Source organism: Ahaetulla prasina, chromosome 5, assembly GCF_028640845.1.
Source record: "Ahaetulla prasina isolate Xishuangbanna chromosome 5, ASM2864084v1, whole genome shotgun sequence".
Lineage (NCBI taxonomy): Eukaryota > Metazoa > Chordata > Lepidosauria > Squamata > Colubridae > Ahaetulla > Ahaetulla prasina.
Window position 1 is genome coordinate 29202259 of NC_080543.1, and position 20669 is coordinate 29222927.

Sequence of the window (20669 nt, forward strand, 5' to 3'; positions counted from 1 at the left end):
TTAGATGGGCTGTTTTACAGTATGTTTAATGCCTGCAGTACCAAATGGAAAGGTCATTCTCCTGCTCTTCAAAATAGCAATTTCCCTTTTTCTCACACTAAAAGGTATCTGCATTTTCCCAGAGAAATGATGATTTCCACTTGGGGTTGCACATATTAACACAGGAAGCAAATCATTACTACATGCATTGGTGTGTGCCAGGCAGTTAATAATTTCTTCTATTACCTGAATGTACCTTTAATAGATAGAGGTATCTGTATTTACCCAGACGTAGTATATACAACTGCTGATGCAAATATTAGAAACTTGCATTACAAAATAAACCTCAGCTTCTTCCCAACACTTATGTATAAACACAATCAGAAATAGAAGCCTTTATGATCATATCTGTGCCAAGTTATTTATGTTCCAGGAAACATGTTTGGACAATAAACAAAGTCACACAATAGATGTTTTTATAATCTTTATAGGCTTTGAAGAGAGGCAGAAGAGGGCTGATGCATAGGGGGTTAAAAATCTAGTTTAAATATTTCAATCGAGTTCAGGTGTACTACTGAAAGAAGTCCATATAATTGCTGGTTACGAAACATAGCTGGTCTGAAAAGTTTGGAATGCTTTCTCCTAAGTTACTTACCATACTGAAATCACTAAATCAAATAGCAGTGTTTACTCTTGCTTTTAGCAATAGTCGTTAGCTGTGTGGACAGGCAGAAGATCCAATGTATTTGTATATATTTGATGTTCCTATTCAGTTCCTATGTCACTGATAATTAAGTGGGCACTGGTACACCCAAAGCAATACTTTTGGGTCAAAAGGGGAGGAAAACAATGAAGGAGAAAATGGTACAGGGACGAATTCAAATCAGCAGCCTGAAGATTAGGATCCTGAGGTTTGTTTCCTTCGTGTCAAAAAAAATGCAACACTTTAATCACATAAACATTTAAAGTAATAAATATATAAGGAAGCAGACTATGAAGTATCCATCACAGATGCAAATGTTCATAATAGATGAAGAACTGATTTTGGAACTTTTACAGGAGTGTTTTTCAAATTTGGCTAATTTAAAATGTGTGGACTTCAGTTCCCAGAATTCCCCAGCATGCTAGCTGAGGAATTCTGGGAGTTGAAATCCACACATCTTAAAAGTTGCCAAATTTGAAAAACACTCCTGTAAAAGCTCCAAAGTCAGTTCTTCATCTATTATGGACATTTGCACCTGTATTGAAAACACTATTTTAAAACATTTTTCTTTCTTTTTTAAAACTTTTTTTATTGTTTTATTTTGATACACAATCTGACAAACATACAACATATAAATATCTACTATTTTTAAACAACGTTTCTTAGTGGTCTTGTTTCGCTTTTATACCTTTCCCCCCATATCTCATTTATTATTTTATTTTCTTTCTTATCCCATTTTCTTTATTTACATTAAGTTATCTAATACTAATAGCTTTACTTTTCTAGATTCTTATATATTTATTATTTACATATTGTACATTTCTAATTTCTCCCCTTTATTTTTTTTCCTGTGTCAAGCCATTCATACCATTTGTTCCAGATTATATAATGATTTGTCTCTTCTTTTTAATTTCTTTTGTTAACTTGTCCATTTTGGCACATTGTAAAACGTTCCCTATCACTTCTTCATCTGTTGGTGTCTTTTCCTGTTTCCAGTTTTGTGCATATGTTATTCGTGCAGCTGTTGTAATGTGTAAAATCTGATATTTTATCTCTTTGATGTAAGTTCTCGTAAAGATTCCTAGTAAAAACACTATTTTAAAACATTTTTCAATCAGTACGCCAAATATTTTGCCAGATTGCCAGAATGTTCAGCAACAACTCAAACATGCAACCTAGGATTTCTGGAACTTTATTCCAAATATAAGGTTGGGAAGAATTGGGGGAGGGGGACAAGAGAGACCATGGTTAAAGCAAAACATTAAACAAGGGGGGAATTACATAAACAGAGGTGACACTTTATAACTTTGAAGTTTGAAACTAATCTCTAAATCAGTCTTCTTATACTGATGTATTAGGACTTTTGGAATTCCTTTGCCCACATTAATTCTGAATTCTGGGAGAGCTAATATATCTGATGAGGGCCAGTTAGAGAAGACTTCTCAAAATCATGTTTTAAAAAATGAAGGAATATTTTATATAGAAGCAATTGCATTCTGATGTCCAACAGAGAGTCAGTTATCTGTCTTTCTATATTTCTCACTCATAGACCTAATTCAACCACAAAAATAAACATTGGAATAACCATTGCTTATTCAACTCAGATTTCTGGAAACTGAACAAACTTCTCTGAAATCCCAATTGCTTGCCAAATGATGGAGCATCTGGGAATATTTTCTGATACTGCCTTAAATAGATCATTTCTCTCCCAAGAGAAAGTGAAGTTTCTCATTGCACTTCAGCATAGGAAAGCTATTTAAACCAGCATAATCCCTGGAGACAGTAATTCCCTCCTCACTCCACTTCCTATTTCTGCAGTATCATAAACACATTTGTGGTATAAAGATAGACTGCTAAAACATACAATTTTCTACTTTGCTAATAACTCTTTTATCCCCAAGTCAAGGCAATTTTTGCTTGTGCAATGTAATCAATAATTTATTTGCCCTCCCAGGGAAAATTGCCCCCAAAATTAAAGAAAAAGTCTTCCTTTTTTCCCCGATGGAATGCTTTTCTTAAACTTAATTGCTGTAGGGGAGAGCTGTAGCAAAGAGCGGTATGCAATTATATAGCATGTAGGGAGAGAATTAATGCTCACTTCACTAACTTAATAAACCCACCCCCTTATATAGCAATTCCACTTCCAAGGAAAAGTAAATTTGCAAATGAGACCAGATGACACTTACAGCACTTACTGGTTATAGATGTGGTGAGACCTTTAAAAATAAATTCCTGGGTTCATGCCCAAAGTGCAGGACAAGCAATACCTCTGCTTGTGATCTTCTGTTCCCAATCTGTATAAAAAGCAGCAATGCAGTCAGAGGGGGGAAAAAATGAATGGAAACTATGAGCCTTGCCATACCGTAAGCCATTTCCAATGGTCTGTAAATGCATCCTGCTTTTTGTTTGTTTTGTCGTCACCAACATTGGATCACAGATGTTTTCAGGAGTTCACTCCACTGGATGAATGGATGTGAAATCTGAGCCGGGATTGGGGGCAGGCAGGGGGGCTGTGGCAGGCAGGCAGCCTTCCAATGAAAAAAACAAAGCACGGTTGCTGCTGGCAAGGAGCCAACACCGCCGATTGACTGCCAGTTCCATGCAGTTTGCCCAGCAGCAAACACAAGGAAAATCCTTGCTGGCAAGTCTCATTTATATCGCATTACGAGTTGGATTAGCCATGCATTCAAACCCATATTTTGGGTCACATTATAGATAGCTTAACGATCTTCAATCCTGAGTTGTTGCTGTTCCCTAATTCCATTAATAATTCCATCAACACTGTCAGACTATTTACTGAATCTGCACTACTATTAATCGTCTCATAGTTCCCATCACCAATCTCTTTCCACTTATGACTGTATGACTATAACTTGTTGCTGGCAATCCTTATGATTTATATTGATATACTGACCATCAATTGTGTTGTAAATGTTGTACCTTGATGAACGTATCTTTTCTTTTATGTACACTGAGAGCATATGCACCAAGACAAATTCCTTGTGTGTCCAATCATACTTGGCCAATAAAATTCTGTTCTATTCTATTCTATTTTGATATCATTGCATGTTCTCGCGTCACTCTTGACTCCTGGACAAGTCCCTGCAGTTTTCTTGGCAAAGTTTTCAGAACTGGTTTGTCATTGCCTGCTAACTAGGGGTGAGAGAGTGACTGGTCCAAAGTCATCCAGTTGTCTTTGTACCTAAGGAGGACTAGAACTCTTTTTTTTTCTCAGTTTCTAACCTGGTACCTTAACTGCTACACAAAAGTAGCTCTCTTTGATATCATAAATCCAGACTACAAGGCCAATCTACGGTTAATTTTTAATGAAGAAAAAAACACAACCTGAGATGATTCTCCAGATTTTTTTCACCCATGGGGATATGTACATCAGGCACACAAAGGAGATGAAGAGGGAAATTAGCTTCTTCCTCTCTTGTTTGTGGTGCCGCTGATTCTGATCAAGGCCACTGTGAGGCCTTTGTGTTTAAAAAAGAAATAAAATGTTAATTGACAAGTCACCATAATGCTGCTAGAAAATGGATCTGGAGAATGGCAAACCACAACAAGCTCTGGTTTGCCATCTGGTATAGCATGCATGTGTTGTAGCTCCTTGATCCATGAGTAACATTAAACCATGGTCTCTGAGTAGGAAAGTGAAAGAATTGCATGCACTTGTTCTGTTATTCTGTTTTTCAAAAGTCAGGCTCCGGAAAGAAAAGCAGAGAGGAAATAGCTAGTACATCACATCATTCTTTCTCCAACAGCGCTAATTACTAGTTTACTTCTGATTAAAATTCAAGATGCTGGTTATGACCATTAAAGGCCTAAGGAGATTGGAATTAAAGTATTTAAGGGGGACTGCCAGTAAGGAAATGGTGAACTGACCTCCCGGGAGACATTACAGGTAGTTCTTGACTGATGAATACCGTTGAGCCCAAAATTTCCATTCCTAAGCAAGACAATTGTTAAATGACTTTTGCCCCATTTTACAACTTTTCTTGTCACAGTTAAGTGAATCACAGCAATTAAGTCAGTAACCCGGTTGTTAAACGAATCGGGCTTCCTCATTGACTTGGCTTGTCAGAAGGTCACAAAAGTTGATCATATGATCCCAGAACTCTGGACTGTCATAAATACATGCCAGTTGTCAAGCACCTGAGTTTTGATCTCATAACCATGGGGATGCTGCAATGGTTGTAAGTGTGAAAACAGTCAAAAGTCTCTTTTTTTCAGTGTTGTAAACTTGACCGGTCACTAAATGAATTGTTGCAAGTTGAGGAATATCTGTACAACTGGAATTGGCAAAAGGATGTCGGATCCAGACTTTCCAGTTTTTAGAAATCTTTCTGGAAAAAGAAGACATCTTGAGATCATCCACATATACTCTGGTCAGCTGTTTTTTTTTGTGAGCTAGTGTCAGGAACTGAAGCCACGGGACTTCATTTCATTGCAAGAAATACCATTTACCTGCAAACAAGCACTCGAGGGATCACTATTAATGAAGTAATAGAACATGAGGAAACTAAAGTTGTTCTGGGACTTTAGAATTCAAGCACACAATTATCTGCCACACAATACCACCAGACTTAACCATTGTTGATAATAAAGATTTAAAAAGTCTGGATAGTAGACATTGCGGTACCTGGAGACAACAGAATGGAAGAGAAAAGAGAAAATTACAAATACAAATATCTGTAAATAGATGTTGAATAATTGTGGCAAAAAGCAAAGATAATACCAGTAGTAATAGATCAGAGGCAGGTTTCAAAACCCGTCACTACCGGTTCGCTTGTAGGCGCGCATGCGCAGAAGTGGTGGGCAGAGCCTGCCGCTGCCACCGCTACCAGTTCCCCCAATCTGGGGAGAACCGGTAGCAACCCACCACTGTAATAGACACCTTGGATGTAATCTCAAAACTACTGGAGCACCACTTGAACACTATCAGCACAGACAAAATCACCATCAGTCAATTGCAAAAGGAAGCTTTACTTGGAACATTTTTTTATTTTAACACCATCAAACAATAATTTCTACCTATTCCAGGTTCTTGGGAAGCACTCAATAGGAGGATAAAAATGCCAAAGCCAGTCTTAAACATATCGCTTATTATACAAATAATAATAATAATAATAATAATAATAATACCACCTACACATAATAATAAATCAAGGCAGCTTGACGGCTCAGCAGTTGCCCTCTCGTTGCAACCATTCAAGTTTTTAAGGTATGTTTGACCAGACAAATAAAAAATACCTTGTGATGCATGTTTTTCCTTTCTTGAGGAGTAAAATCAAAGGGATTTCAATACTCTAGCGATGGCTGAGGGAAGATGGTTGATTCTTTGCAGTCTGATCAGCTGATTGTGGTAGATGTGAAGACATTTAAAACTGCTTTTGAGAGGGTGGAAAGCAGAAATTGTGGTAGTATGATAACAGCCTAAATTGAAGTCCCAAACTTAGCTGCAACTAGAGAGAGCAAGTTTTGCTTTCAATATAATTCCCTGTTTTGTTTTGTTTTATAAACTCACTCTACTGCTAAATGGGTTTTTAAAACAACAACTTCATTTTTGCTTTGAAGCTGCAGGCAAGAAAACGTTGCTCTACGCTAAATACTTGTGCAATAAGTACAAGCAGATGTATGAGATATGCTTTAAGGCAACGTTTTGCCCTTTAGATTCTAGGTAAAAACCGCCCAGAGAGAATATTTTTTATTTATTTATTTATTTATTTATTTTGTCACAACATCATACAAAAAGATTATATAGTATATACACATATAAACATATATAGGAAGAAGAAAAGAAAAACAATAGGACAGGAACGGTAGGCACGTTTGTGCGCTTATGCACGCCCCTTATGGTCCTCTTAGGAATGGGGTGAGGTCAATAGTAGAAAGTTTTTGGTTAAAGCTGTTAGGATTATGGGAAGAGACCACAGAGTCAGGTAAAGTATTCCAAGCACTGATGATTCTGTTGCAGAAGTCGTATTTTCTGCAATCTAGATTAAAGCGGTTTACATTAAGTTTAAATCTATTGGTTGCCCTTGTATTATTGCAATTAAAGCTGAAGTAGTCTTTGACAGGAAGGACATTACAATAGATGATTCTGTGAGTTAAACTTAGGTCTTGTCGGCGACGGAGTTCCAAGTTTTCTAAGCCTAGGATTTCAAGTCTGGTGGGATAAGGTATTTTGTTGTTTTCAGAGGAATGGAGAACTCTTCTTGTAAAATATTTCTGGACACGTTCAATTGTATTGATGTCAGAGATGTGGTGAGGGTTCCAAACAGGTGAGCTGTATTCTAGAATTGGTCTAGCAAATGTTTTATATGCTCTGGTTAGTAGTGTGGTGTTTTTGGAAAAGAAGCTACATAAAATTAGGTTTACAACTCTTAGAGCTTTTTGCTATGTAGTTGCAGTGGGCTTTGGCACTTAGATCATTTGACATGAAAACTCCAAGGTCTTTAACGGGATGGGGTCGTCTGTAAGGTAATGTCCATCTAGTATGTACTTAGTTTTAGAGTTCTTTTTCCTATATGTAAGACTGAGCATTTGCTGGTTGAAATTTGGAGCTGCCAATTTTAGACCAAGCGGTTAGATGGTCAAGGTCGTTTTGAATGATAGAAGTGTTGTCTGTGGTGTTAAATAGTTTGACATCGTCAGCAAAGAGAACACAATTACTTGAGATATGGTCACAAAGATCATTAATGTATAGAATAAAGAGTGTTGGTCCAAGGGCGCTGCCTTGAGGAACGCCACTCTTGACAGGAACAGGATTTGATAAAGCATTGCCAATTTTGACCACTTGTTGTCTGTTAGACAGAAAAGCAGATATCCATTTGTGGAGGGGTCCTGAGATGCCATAGGATGTTAGTTTAAGGAGAAGTTTATCGTGTACTACTGAGTCAAAAGCTTTGCAGAAGTCTATGTAGATTGCATCTATTGATTTGCCTTGATCTAGATTTGAAGTCCATATGTTTTTGCAGTGGAGAAGTTGTAAGTTACATGATAACTTTTCCTGAAACCAAATTGTTTGTTGGAGAGTAGGTTGTTAGTTTCTAAGTGTGAGGTAATGGATTGATTGATGATAGATTCCATGACTTTGCAGGTGACGAGCAAAGGGAGATCGGTCTGTAGTTTTCGACTAAGCTGGGGTCTCCTTTTTGAAGACGGGGATGACTGTGGCTAGTGACCAAAGTTTGGGAAGAGAACTGGTAGTGAAAGCTTTATCAAAGATAATACTTAGGGGTTCAGCTATATTAATGGAAAGTTTTTTTAAGAAATATGCACATAGACCATCAGGTCCAATAGAAAGCGATGGTTTTAAGTTGTGAAGAGCTTTACCAACGTTGTCTTCTGTGAAATCTATATGAGTTAGATCATCATAGTCATTGCTGGTTCGTTTGTGGAATGTTGGATATGTGTTATCGGAGTTAACAAAACTGAGCCAAAGAAAATGTTGAAGAGGTTTGCTTTGACTGTTTCGTCATTGCATTCTTTGTTGTTAGAATCTTTTAGTGGTGGGATGGATCTTGAATCTTTAAGTTTACTGTTGACAAAATTATAAAAGGCACGATTGGAATTTGTGCGTAAAGGTTTTCTTCTTGCTTGGTGTGGTAATTTGTGCATTCAGTTTTAATTTGGTTGCATATGTTTCTGTAACGGTTTCTGAAGTTTGTAACATAGCCTTTTTGTTTCTTTTCAGAGGATTTTTTTGATTGAAGCTTTTTTATTGATATGGGTAGTTTGTTTTTCTTGGACATGGTAGTCATTCGTGGTACATATAATTTAATGACTCTATTGATTTCAAGTAGGAAGATTCTATAGAGGTCATCAGCGGTTATGCAGGTTGCAAACAGATTTTGCCAGTTCAGAAGTGAAAGATCGTTGTTTATAAGGTCGTAATTGGCTTTCTTGAAGTTGTAGTTGGGAGTTCTGGTGTTATGACGAATTAAGTATGGACGTATATTGAGACGAAAATCAATCATGCAGTGGTCACTGTTTGAAAAAGGTTCTTTAATTTGTATACCGTAAATTGAGTTTGGATTGTTGCAGAAGATGAGGTCAAGGCAGTTGTTGAGTCTTGTATTGTTATTGTTAATATACAGAGGTTGACTATTTAGGCAGGGATCCAAAGTACAGATATGCAGCAGAACTGTGTACGGACATGCAGTTCATATACTTTACTACTATACTGCTGATTAAATGATTCTCCTCCCAGCCATGGGCCATTTGCTATTTTTACAGCTAAGCAAGAAAAGAAGAAAAGATCAGTCTTCTCCTTGTGTGGCAGGAATGACACCCTGTCCTCAACAACACAAGTGCCTGAACTCACAAACATCATGTAGCAATAAAGGATAACTGTCTTCAGCTAAGGTATTTGGCTGCCATAATGCACAGGAAGGGCAGGGTAGCATAGATCTATCAAATGCAGAAATTAATCAAAGATGCTGTTACCTTCGGCTTCATCACTGGCAGGGGCAGGCTGCTACGGGTTCGCCCAAGTTCGGGAGAACCCGTAGCTAACATTATGGCCGGTTCGTAGAACCTCCAAATCGGGTGAAATCCAGCAGGTTCTGATAATTCTGGAGAACAGGTAGCGAAAATTTTGAGCAGTTCAGAGAACTGGTAGCAGAAATTTTGAGTAGTTCAGAGAACCGGCAAATACCACCTCTGGCTGGCCACAGAGTAGGTTGGGAATGGAGTTTTTGCAATATCCTTCCCCCAGGAGTGGGGAGGGAATGGGGATTTTGCAGTATCCTTCCCCTGGAGTGGGGTGTGAATGGATATTTTGCAGTATCCTTCCCCTGCCGCGCCCACCAAGCCACGCCCACAAAATCAGTAGTAAAAAAAATGGATTTTATCATTCCTCCAAATCCACCCCTGGCTGGCCCCAGGAGTCTCCTCGCAGCCCGTCTTGGATCGGAGGTAAGTGCAGGGCCCGTGCAGAAGCTTGGGGAGGGGAAAAAACGGGTCTCCTGGAAGTACCCAAAGGGCCTCCAGAGCCCAGGGGAAGCAGTTTTTGCCCTTCAAGAGGCTCGAGGAAACCCTCCAGAGTCTGGGGAAGGCAAAAATGCCCCTCCACTGTGGTGCAGGAGGCCAACTAGGCCACGCCCACCATGACCACGTCCACCCAGCAACCGGGCAGAGAACCCACTGATGAAATTTTTGAAGCCCACCCCTGATCAGTGGTACTTGATCATATCTCAAGAAGCACAATGGCCTAAAAGGAGCACTGAAGGAGAACAGGCTAGCTTATGAAATGCAAGACAGGTTGGAAAGTCAAACCATTTTTATTCCCATAGTGTACTGGCTTCTTTCAATAACTACTACTTCAAGTCGCCATTCACTTTGAATAATGGTAAGCCAACTCTAGAAGAAAATATGGGTCCCTGTGTGCGTTTTGAATTAAAGATAAAAGTGGAGAAGGAAAAATAAATTTAGATTTTTAGGCTACATGGAGCAAAACATCTCAAGAGGGTTATGGTTGGTGGGTGGGTGGATGTTTGATTGATTTTTATTATTGTTATGAGCCAAACAGAATTGTGTTTCATGAGTTGGTGGCCCTATCAGTCTTTTAATTAAATGATGTGGCCTACAGGAGTTTTTCATTTTAAGATTTTCTTCCCCTGTAGTGTAGATGCTACGCCCAGGGAGAGGCACAGGAGGAGTAAAAAGTATATCTAAAATCTCTGAAAGGCTTGAGGCATATAATTTTCCACTTAAATCTGCCCTAAAGCCCTCAGAACAAAAACGAATATGTACACCTGGCTAATCATGAAGTCTCTAAGGTCCAGTGAACTATATGTAGCCCAAAAGTACTATTTCTTTTTTGATCCCTGCACTGATTTGTACTGTGGTGTATTTGTTTTTAGGTGATGGAAAACTTGCAAGCCACATATGTCTTTTAAACTAATTTCATGAGGAATTTCAATATATCTGGTAAAAGGGATCTATTTCTGTCTACAGCTTGGATTAGAGTGAAGAGACCATCAAAAAGAGGTGTCAGAAAACGTGCAATGTCCCCCACACTTTTGATAGTAATCCAGCCACTGTTTGCTTCAGATATGCCCATCTAGTGCTTCCAATCAAACATTCAAATGGCAGAGATTATTTTTTTTCACCAACCTTGTGGCCATTGTAAACTCAATGCAATAATGGTGGTAGTAAGAAAAGCGTTCTATAGAAAGTACTATCTTAAACTATATTTCGGCCAAGGTGGCTTTTAATAGTATTTTGGGGTTGGGCTTGCACATCTAGGTGACTGACTAGGTGGCTCAGCGGCTAAGAACTAAGCTTGTTGATCAGAAAGGTCAGCAGTTCGGCGGTTCCTAGTACAGGTCTCCTGCATGAGCAAGGGGTTGGACTAAATGACCTCCAAGGTCCCTTCCAACTCTGTTACTGTTATCATAAAAGTAAGACAAAATGTAATCAGGCATTGGTTTAGCCCAGTGGTAGTCAACCTAGTCCCTACCGCCCACTAGTGGGTGTTCCAGATTTCATGGTGGGCGGTAGGGGTTTTGTCCAATACTGAAGCACTTTCCTTTTTTTAATTTAATTGACTTTTTAAAAAAATTTCATAGCATCATTTAAAAACATTTTCATTAGGTTTTCATAAAATTCCCCGTGACAATTTAAATTTCTGAAAATATACTATTTGTATTGCCCACGCATAAGTTTAGTTCACATTACGTACGTGGAACTAAATGGCGCTATAGTGTGACCGCAAACAAAAGAGCCTTGTCCCAGAATAGCTCGTGCATCTCCCCCCACACCACCCAGCTGTAACAGACAAGCAGAGCTGGTAGCCGGCACCCCCCTCCCCAAACCCAATCCACAATGCGTGAGAGGCATGCGCAGACGATGATACACAGCGCATTACTGTGGAACCGGTGGGCAGTTAGAAAATTTTACTACTAACAGAGATAAAAAAGTGGGCGGTAGGTATAAAAAGGTTGACTACCCCTGGTTTAGCCTGTAGGGTGAACTTAGCCAATTGTGGCTTATTACATAATTCCTTGCTAAAGAAACCAAGCTATAGTATTATATGTGAATACAGCATTTGTTTTAAAATATTGGCTCCTTTTCCATAAGAGAAGAATAAAGCCAGGACATACTGTGGAAACAGATGGTTTTAAAGGCCACATAGATTTTGTTTTCTAAAATAAAACGATCATAAATATTTTAAAAGTGATTTCTTTTTTCAATGATTAATAGAAGCCGTTAGGTAAATGCTGACTTCCTGCTTTGTCTTTTAATCTCCAAATGGGGATAGTTCATTTAATTAAAATTAGAATTGCATTATTTAATATACAATTGGTGTGATTATAATATTTTCAAATATTGCTTCTGGCCAAGACGTACTTTCCACAAATTATCTTGCGATTAAAATTTGAACTCTGAAAAACCACTGCATCTATTCAAATATCAGAAATGGATGCAGCAAGTATTTTGAAGTATCTGGACATAGACTCATGAAGTGAAAGAGTTGGGAAAGAATAGATGGAGATCAACTAATTTAATCTTTTATCTGATGTTGGATTCCATTATTATATTGTTTCTTGTCTTGTGGAAAAAAATTTAACACCAGTACTCTAATTTCTACGTAGCTGCCCATCAGGTATTTGATATACCTGTAGTATTGGCTCATAGCTTAGAATCCACCAATACATCTAGATCAGTGGTAGGTTTCAAAATTTTTTACTACCGGTTCTGTGGGTGTGGCTTGGTGGGTGTGGCTTGGTGGGCGTGGCAGGGGAAGAATACTGTAAAATCTCCATTCCCACCCCACTCCAGGGGAAGGTTACTGCAAAATCCCCATTTCCTCCTGATCAGCTGGGACTTGGAAGGCAGAGAATAGATGGGGGTGGGGCCAGTCAGAATTTTTACTACCAGTTCTCCGAACTATTCAAAATTTCCACTACTGGTTCTCCAAAACTGGTCAGAACCTGCTGAAACCCACCTCTGATCTAGATGGATTTTCTTTCTTGTAATATTGTCCTTCATACCTGCCTTCCCAACCTATACCTATGCCCAGTGGTGGGACTCAAGTAATTTAACAACCGGTTCTCTGCCCTAGTGATTTCTTCCAACAACCAGTTCACCAAACTGCTCAGTAAACTAACAACCGGTTCTCCCGAAGTGGTGCGAACTGGCTGAATCCCACCACTGCCTGTGCCTTATCCAATTGTAAGACAATAGCTGGTATCACTACTCTAAATAGGAATCTGCCAATCATTGCCCTGAAGTTCTCTCATAATAAAGATTTTATTTTTATTTTATTTATTTATTTTGTCGAGTACATATTAGATAATATATATGAGTATAAGCATGAATTGAATACATAAAATGAATACAATTAAAGGTAACATTAGGACAGGGACGGTAGGCACGCTGGTGCTCTTATGCACGCCCCTTACAGACTCTTAGGAATGGGATGAGGTCAACAGTAGGCAGTCTTAGGTTAAAGTTTTATAATATAATATAATATAATATAATATAATATAATATAATATAATATAATATAATATAATATAATATAATATAATATAATATAATATAATATAATATAATATAATATAATATAATATAATATAATATAATATAATATAATATAATATAATATAATATAATAACAACAGAGTTGGAAGGGACCTTGGAGGCCTTCTAGTCCAACCCCCTGCCCAGGCAGGAAACCCTACACCATCTCAGACAGATGGTTATCCAACATTTTCTTAAAAATTTCCAGTGTTGGAGCATTCACAACTTCTGCAGGCAAGTCGTTCCACTTATTAATTGTTCTAACTGTCAGGAAATTTCTCCTTAGTTCTAAGTTGCTTCTTTCCTTGATCAGTTTCCACCCATTGGGTTGTTCTACCCTCAGGTGCTTTGGAGAACACCTGACTCCCTCTTCTTTGTGGCAACCCCTGAGATATTGGAACACTGCTATCATGTCTCCCCTAGTCCTTCTTTTCATTAAACTAGACATACCCAGTTCCTGCAATCGTTCTTCATATGTTTTAGCCTCCAGTCCCCTAATCATCTTTGTTGCTCTTCTCTGCACTCTTTCTAGAGTCTCAGCATCTTTTTTACATCGTGGCGACCAAAACTGAATGCAGTATTCCAAGTGTGGCCTTACCAAGGCATTATAAAGTGGCACTAACACTTCATGTGATCTTGATTCTATCCCTCTGTTTATGCAGCCCAGAACTGTGTTGGCTTTTTTAGCAGCTGCTGCACACTGCTGGCTCATATCTAAATGGTTGTCCACTAGGACTCCAAGATCCCTCTCACAGGTACTACTATTGAGCAAGGTACCACATATACGGTACCTGTGCATTTTGGTTTTTTTGCCTAAATGTAGAACCTTACTTTTTTCACTGTTGAATTTCATTTTGTTAGATAGTGCCCAATGTTCAAGTCTGTCAAGATCTTTCTGTAACTTGAGCCTATCTTCTGGAGTGTTGGCTATTCCTGCCAGCTTGGTGTCATCTGCAAATTTGATGAGTTCCCCATCTATCCCCTCGTCCAAGTCATTGATGAAGATGTTGAAGAGTATTGGGCCTAAAACAGAGCCTTGGGGTACTCCACTGCATACTTCCCTCCATGTGGATGTAGTTCCATTGAGGACTACACGTTGAGTGCGGTTGGTCAGCCAGTTACGAATCCATCTGGTGGTGGTGCTGTCTAACCCACATTTTTCTACTTTATCTAGTAGTAGGTTATGGTCTACTTTATCAAATGCTTTACTGAAGTCCAAGTAAATTATATCAACAGCATTCCTCTGGTCTACTAATTTTTTCACTTTGTCAAAGAATGCGATAAGATTAGTCTGGCATGATCTGTTTTTGACAAACCCATGTTGGCTTTTGGTTATTACTTTGTTTGCTTCTAGGTGTTCGGTGATTCGTTGCTTGATTATCTTTTCCAGAATCTTCCCCAGTATTGAGGTCATGCTGATAGGTCTGTAGTTTCCTGGATCTGTTTTTTTTCCTTTTTTGAAGATGGGAACTACATCAGCTCTTTTCCAGTCCTCTGGCAGCTCCCTGTGCTCCAGGATCTTTGAAAGATATAGTTCAGTGGTTCTGAGATCTCGTCTGCCAGTTCCTTCAGAACCTTGGGGTCCTGGTGATTTGAAATTGTCTAGGGTAGACAAGTGTTCACTTACCATTTTCTTCCCTATTTTAACTTGTGTTTCTAATCTGTTTTTTGTGGTGCTGTTTTTGATAGGTTGGATTGTTTTTTCCTTTTGTGTAAAGACAGATGCAAAAAATGAGTTAAGTAGATCTGCTTTCTCCTGTTGCTTGTCATCTTCTTGCCTTTTTCTCCCAGCAATGGGTCAATTGTTTCCTTGACTTTTTTCTTGTTTTTAACATGTTGGAAGAAGCTTTTTTTGTTATTTTTAACTTTTGTCGCTAGCCTTTGTTCATTGTGAGCCTTAGCTTTCCTCACTTCATCTTTACAGGCTCGGGCTATTTGCTGATATTCTGCCTTAGTTATTTGCCCCTCTTTCTTTTGGGGGTTTAGGGATGAGATCACAGAGTCTGGTAGTGCATTCTAAGGCCTCTTGCAAGCATTCTTACTGGACAGCTTGGAATTTGGCCTTAAAGTACCATAGCAGAAAGTAAGCTATCATAATTTTATCTGTTGACTCAAAGACTACATACTAGCACAGTTATTAGGAGGAACTAAAAATTATATTCATCTTTCTATATTAAGAGCATATTAAGAACAGCTGACTCACCAATAAACACAGGTGTGGTCTGGTCCCCCACTACAGATTCTTTCCTCCTTTAAAAATTTGGTAGAAAGGAATATGCTTTGCTCCCATCAATGTTCTCCTGGCATAGTTAAAACTTAAGGTCTCCTTTCTTCTAAGTACACCAAAGCCACACTGAAATAATAAATATTTGATAGATGACTGTTGTTTCCACAAAACATAATAGACACTAGCTTGGAGGAAAATTTAAAAACTCAAATTCATGGAAGACATACTGTATTTATTAGCAATAATTAATTGTGATGTCAAAAGAGTCTTGTATCTATCTTTGAATACTTACTTAGCTATTGTGCCAGGGAAGTCTGGTCTTCAGATTAGGGATTTCCTGGAAGTATTTTTCTGGCTTCTCTACTTGTGCTGATCTAGCAGGAGTCTTCTAATATTTAGTTTTTATCAACACCTCACCAATTCCTGGAGCTACACCATACAATCTGGTTGTCCCTTACTTTCCCTAGGAATGCCATACACCTACCTTTCCCCAATCTGGAATCCTCTAAAAGTACCCAGTCCAGGGGTGGGTTTCAGCAGGTTCTGACCAGTTCTGGAGAACCGGTAGCGGAAATTTTGAATAGTTCGGAGAACCGGTAGTAAAAATTGTGACTGGTTCCGCCCCATCTATTCTCTGCTTCCCAAGTCCCAGCTGATTGGGAGGAAATGGGGATTTTTGCAGTATTCTTTCCCTGGAGTGGGGTGGGAATGGAGATTTTACAGTATCCTTCCCCTGCCACACCCACTAAGCCACACCCACAGAACCGGTAGTAAAAAAAATTGAAACCGCCACTGATCCAGTCATCACACAATGCCTGCTAGAAATTCTAGGAATTGTAATCTTGACCTCTGAAAGTTGGAGAAAGTGGTCACAGACAATATTATAGTATAATTATTATGCATTGTTTCACTGAAGTCATTAAAATTCCATTAGCTTAAGTAATAAATGAGATTCTTTTTTTTTTTCTTCCATTCAATTGTGTCTGACTCTCAGGTTGCCTGGATAAGTCCACCTCAAGTTTTCTTGGTAAGGTTTTTCAGAAGTGGTTTGCCATTTCCTACATCCTAGGACTGAGAGGGGTTACGGTCGCTGAGCTGGCTTTGTGCCAAAAGTGGGAATTGAACAATCTCCTTGATTCAAGTTTGTGCCTTAACCACTACATTAAACTGATCTTGAAGATGAGACTATAGTAATTCAAGTCAAATAACAATGATACAGTGTTAGAATAAGGACCAGTACTAAGTAAACATACGTTTAGATTTCTCCCATTGACATGAACAAGACGTCTGGTTGACTTATGCTCAAAGATAAATGCTCAAAGACAATACTTTTAAGGTCATTATTTGAGAATGTAATATATGTTATGCTGTTTTCAATTAATTAATATATTAATATATATTATTTTTGAACTGACATTAATCTAATTATGTAATTTGGATCCTATCTTTTTGGCATTTTGAGTCAAAGATGGGTTATAAAGGGTACAGTAGAATTCCATACAAAATGCAAATTAATATTGTATAGCCTTTTAAAAGCACATTTTACAAAATCATTGTTATTATGTTATTTGTCTTTATAAGCAAAAAACATAATTTAACAGGAGACTTGAAAAAGTACTTGCTTGAAAACAGGATGTTCATATTCTTTGAGAAGCTTAAGGTAATCAAACATCATGCAAAAGTTAAAAGAAGGAAGAAAGGCACTAATAAAAGATATTTATTTGGGGTGAAGAAGAGAGACAGAAGTTGCAAAAAGTTCTGTTTCTTAAACCATTTTCAAAAGTGTGAAGGAAATTTTTGACTTTAACAAACTTATAGCTTGTTAACTCAAAGAGTCATTCCTATTTCTCCACAGCCTTGTTTCTCCACAGCCTGACGTAAGGCAAAATGAACTCCCTGCATTCAAAACAAATTAAATTACTTGGAAATGTCTTTTTAAAGCCACAAAAGCAAAACAAAACTTAGTAACTCAAAGCAACAGCATCTTGTGTATAAACTGCTTGTCCATGCCCTGCTTACAGCTGGATAATTTTTACAACAAAATAAAAGCAAAAAATCCAACACCATCACTGACGCAGAAGCATGATTTTTTAATATTCTCTTCCTCCCCAATCCACACACCCTCCTGCAATGCTTGCTATTGACCCATGTTACCTTCCTTATTCAAGCTGCTGAATCAGGGTGGCACAAATTCGCCCTACCTGACATTGGCAGATCAATTTTGAATCTGTGAAACATCAGAAAAACTTGGTTCAGGCCTGCCCTGAGGATAAACATTTTTTTATTTGAGACAGCTTCATTGTATGCCTGGCTGCGGAAGAAACATCCCCTCTAATGACATATTTTGCAATATCCTTATTGGCATACAAGTGGGTGTTACCAGTACTCTTGTTTTTCCAGTACTGCTTTTGTTTTGCTCTTTGGCTGGGCCTCCAGCTTTACAGGGAAAAATCAAGCCTCTAAAGTGAACATGAGCCTTTCCAAATTTGCATTTAACCGTGACACAAATATGACCCACCAACCTATTTTTTCCTGTCCTCCTGTGGCCTCATGACATTGCCTTCATGTGCGTTAAATTTATATTTACCGACAAAAAAAATAAAGGGAATCTAATATAAATCTATTTCAAGCTATTTAGCTCTCGTCAGCTAGCCATACCCTTCTGGGATTCAAACCCGGGCTACTTACAAATTAAGTAAATGTATTAACTCTAAGCCCAGAAGGGGCTGCCTTTCTTGCCACTGAAATTGTTAGTAAGATGGCTGTTAAGTGAATCTGGCTTCCCCATTGACTTTGCTTGTTAGAAAGTCACAAGAGATGATCACAAGATCCTGGGACACGGCAACCGTCATAAATGCATGCCACTTGCCAAGCGTTCAAATGTTGATCACGTGACCATGGGGATGCTGCAACAGTCATAAGTGTGAAAAATGGTCATAGGTCAGTGTCGTAACTTCGAACAGTCACTAAACAATAAGTTGTGAAATCTGTATGCTTGCTGGGCAGCAGGGGCAAGTACTTGGTTTTTTTTTCTTTTTCTTTTTTCTTTCTTTCGGAGTTTGTTTTACCTGTATAATGTAATTTTTAATAAAAACTGCACATTTTCTGCTGGATTATATAAGACTACCAAATATGTTTGATGAGCTCATCCTACAATGGTGGACACTAAATATTGCACCTGACCAGTGCCAAGGAGTAATTATCTGTTGTGGTCCACCAGCAGCCTGCAGAGCTGGCAACGGAGTCGGACAGCGATGAGGTTGAGGAAGAACACGGGCCAGAGGCTGGGGAAGGCCCGGATGAGGGCTCTGCGTCAGAGACAGAGGTGGGGCCAGGGCCATCTGGGAATGATGTGCAGACTCCAGAGGCTGACAGTAGTGAGGCAGATGAACAGGAGGGGCCTGTTCCTAATGCATTCATGAGAAGATCTGCCAGAAGGCAGGAGCAGCTAAAGCAAAAAGGACGACTCAGGATTAGGGCCAAGAGATGACTGGCCCCTCCCAGAATGCTTAAAAGACCAGCAACGGCGTTCGGGCTCTTTGCCGGAAAACAATGTTGATAGTCTTGTCTTGCTGCATTTATTTCTTGTCGGCGTTTTCTGCTTTTGAACTTTTGCCAAGAAAAGCCTTTGGCAGTTTGCCTAATTAGACCAAGGTTGGTAATAAGACTAAAGAATTGTGTTATGAAGAATTTGCTTTGATTTAATTTGGACTATGCTGAGAATGAGTTAATTCTCAGCTGTTCTAATAAAGTTTGTTTTTGAACTGACTGAGTTTACTACTACCTACTTGGGCCTGGGTCACAACATTATCAGCTAGTGAGACATATTCCTACAGGGTTTGTAGAACTTATCAGGATTTGTGAGGGCACCCTACAACAATTGCAGGACCTATCAGGATTTTTGAGGGGACCTTTGAAGCTTGAGAAAATTATTTCTCCCAATTTTAAAATAGGAAGAGCAAAGAAAATGGAGGAGGAAGATGACAAAAGTGAAGTCATATTTGAAAAGCTGAGCAGTTTCTTACAGGCTGTTCCTAGTTCTCTAGGAAATACTTTTGAAGAGCAGCTGCTTCTTTCAATCAGATGTGAGACTATTAGAATCACACAGATATTTCCCTAGCTTTACAGATGCTTTGATTTGATTTTAATTGCAGCATTTCATTAATTTTGCAACACAGAACAAAATAAGTTGAGGCAAAACATGCTGGAAGCTGTTCAGACTTTCAAATCAGGCTTGAAATTCACCATCAACAGTTAGCATCTGGATAGCGGGTCAGGTAAGCTCCTGACATTGTAACTTTTTTTGTTCTCATTACTGACAGATGTATTTTATTTGTATTTCACTAAAAATAATGATTTCTACATTTTAATTTTTATACACACACGTTTTATGCAGTGGTGAAATCCAAATTTTTTTACTACCGGTTCTGTGGCTTGGTGGGCGTGGAGGGGAAGGATACTGCAAAATCCCCATTCCCATCCCTCTCTGGGGCCAGCCAGAGATGGTATTTGCCGGTTCTCCTAACTGCTCAAAATTTCTGCTACTGGTTCTCCAGAACCTGTCAGAACCTGCTAGATTTTACCCCTGGTTATATGGTGTAACCATAGTCTTTTTTTTCTCTTCTTTTCCATGACATTAGTGGCTACTTTGCTGCTAATCAACTCTCAGGACATTTAAAAGAAAAAGATATAGATTTATTTACTTATCCAAGGAAATCTTCTTCGCTTAGCTAAGGAAATATTTAGATATTGCATACATTTATCTTCATTATTACTGTTAGTTCATATACATGGTAAAAATGATTAACTAAAGTTTCAGTTGTCACATAAATACTGTAGTTTTAATCACTTAAACCCACTTTGGCTTTGATGTATTGTAACGGAGACCAAAACTGAAAATATTTTTAAAATGACCATTGCTTTCCAAAGCGATTATTGATCATTCAGTTATTTTTGATCAGTTTTACAATATTGATATTTTGGTTGCGTGCAAATGTGTACTGTACATTCTCTAAACGATAATCTCAAATCATGAGTGACAAAGGATACGGTACCAATATATAACCACTAAACATTATACTTGAAGGTTGATAGTTTTTATTTGCAGAAATATCATAAATAAAGCAGAAACTTGTGGAAAATCAGCACACACATCCCCTGAAGAATTAAATATTTTGAGGAATATTAAAAAGGCAGAATAATGAGAAATGGAGAAACATGTTT

General features: G+C 38.4%; 1 long non-coding RNA gene across 1 annotated transcript; it reads right to left on the reverse strand.

The window, feature by feature from the left end:
- Positions 1-1148: 1148 nt before the first annotated feature.
- Positions 1149-17763, reverse strand: LOC131199942 (uncharacterized). The gene is made up of 3 exons (XR_009155471.1): positions 17648-17763; positions 15423-15572; positions 1149-5327 (listed from the first exon to the last, which is right to left on the reverse strand). It is a non-coding gene; the product is annotated as an uncharacterized LOC131199942 (long non-coding RNA).
- Between the last annotated feature and the right edge of the window lie 2906 nt (positions 17764-20669).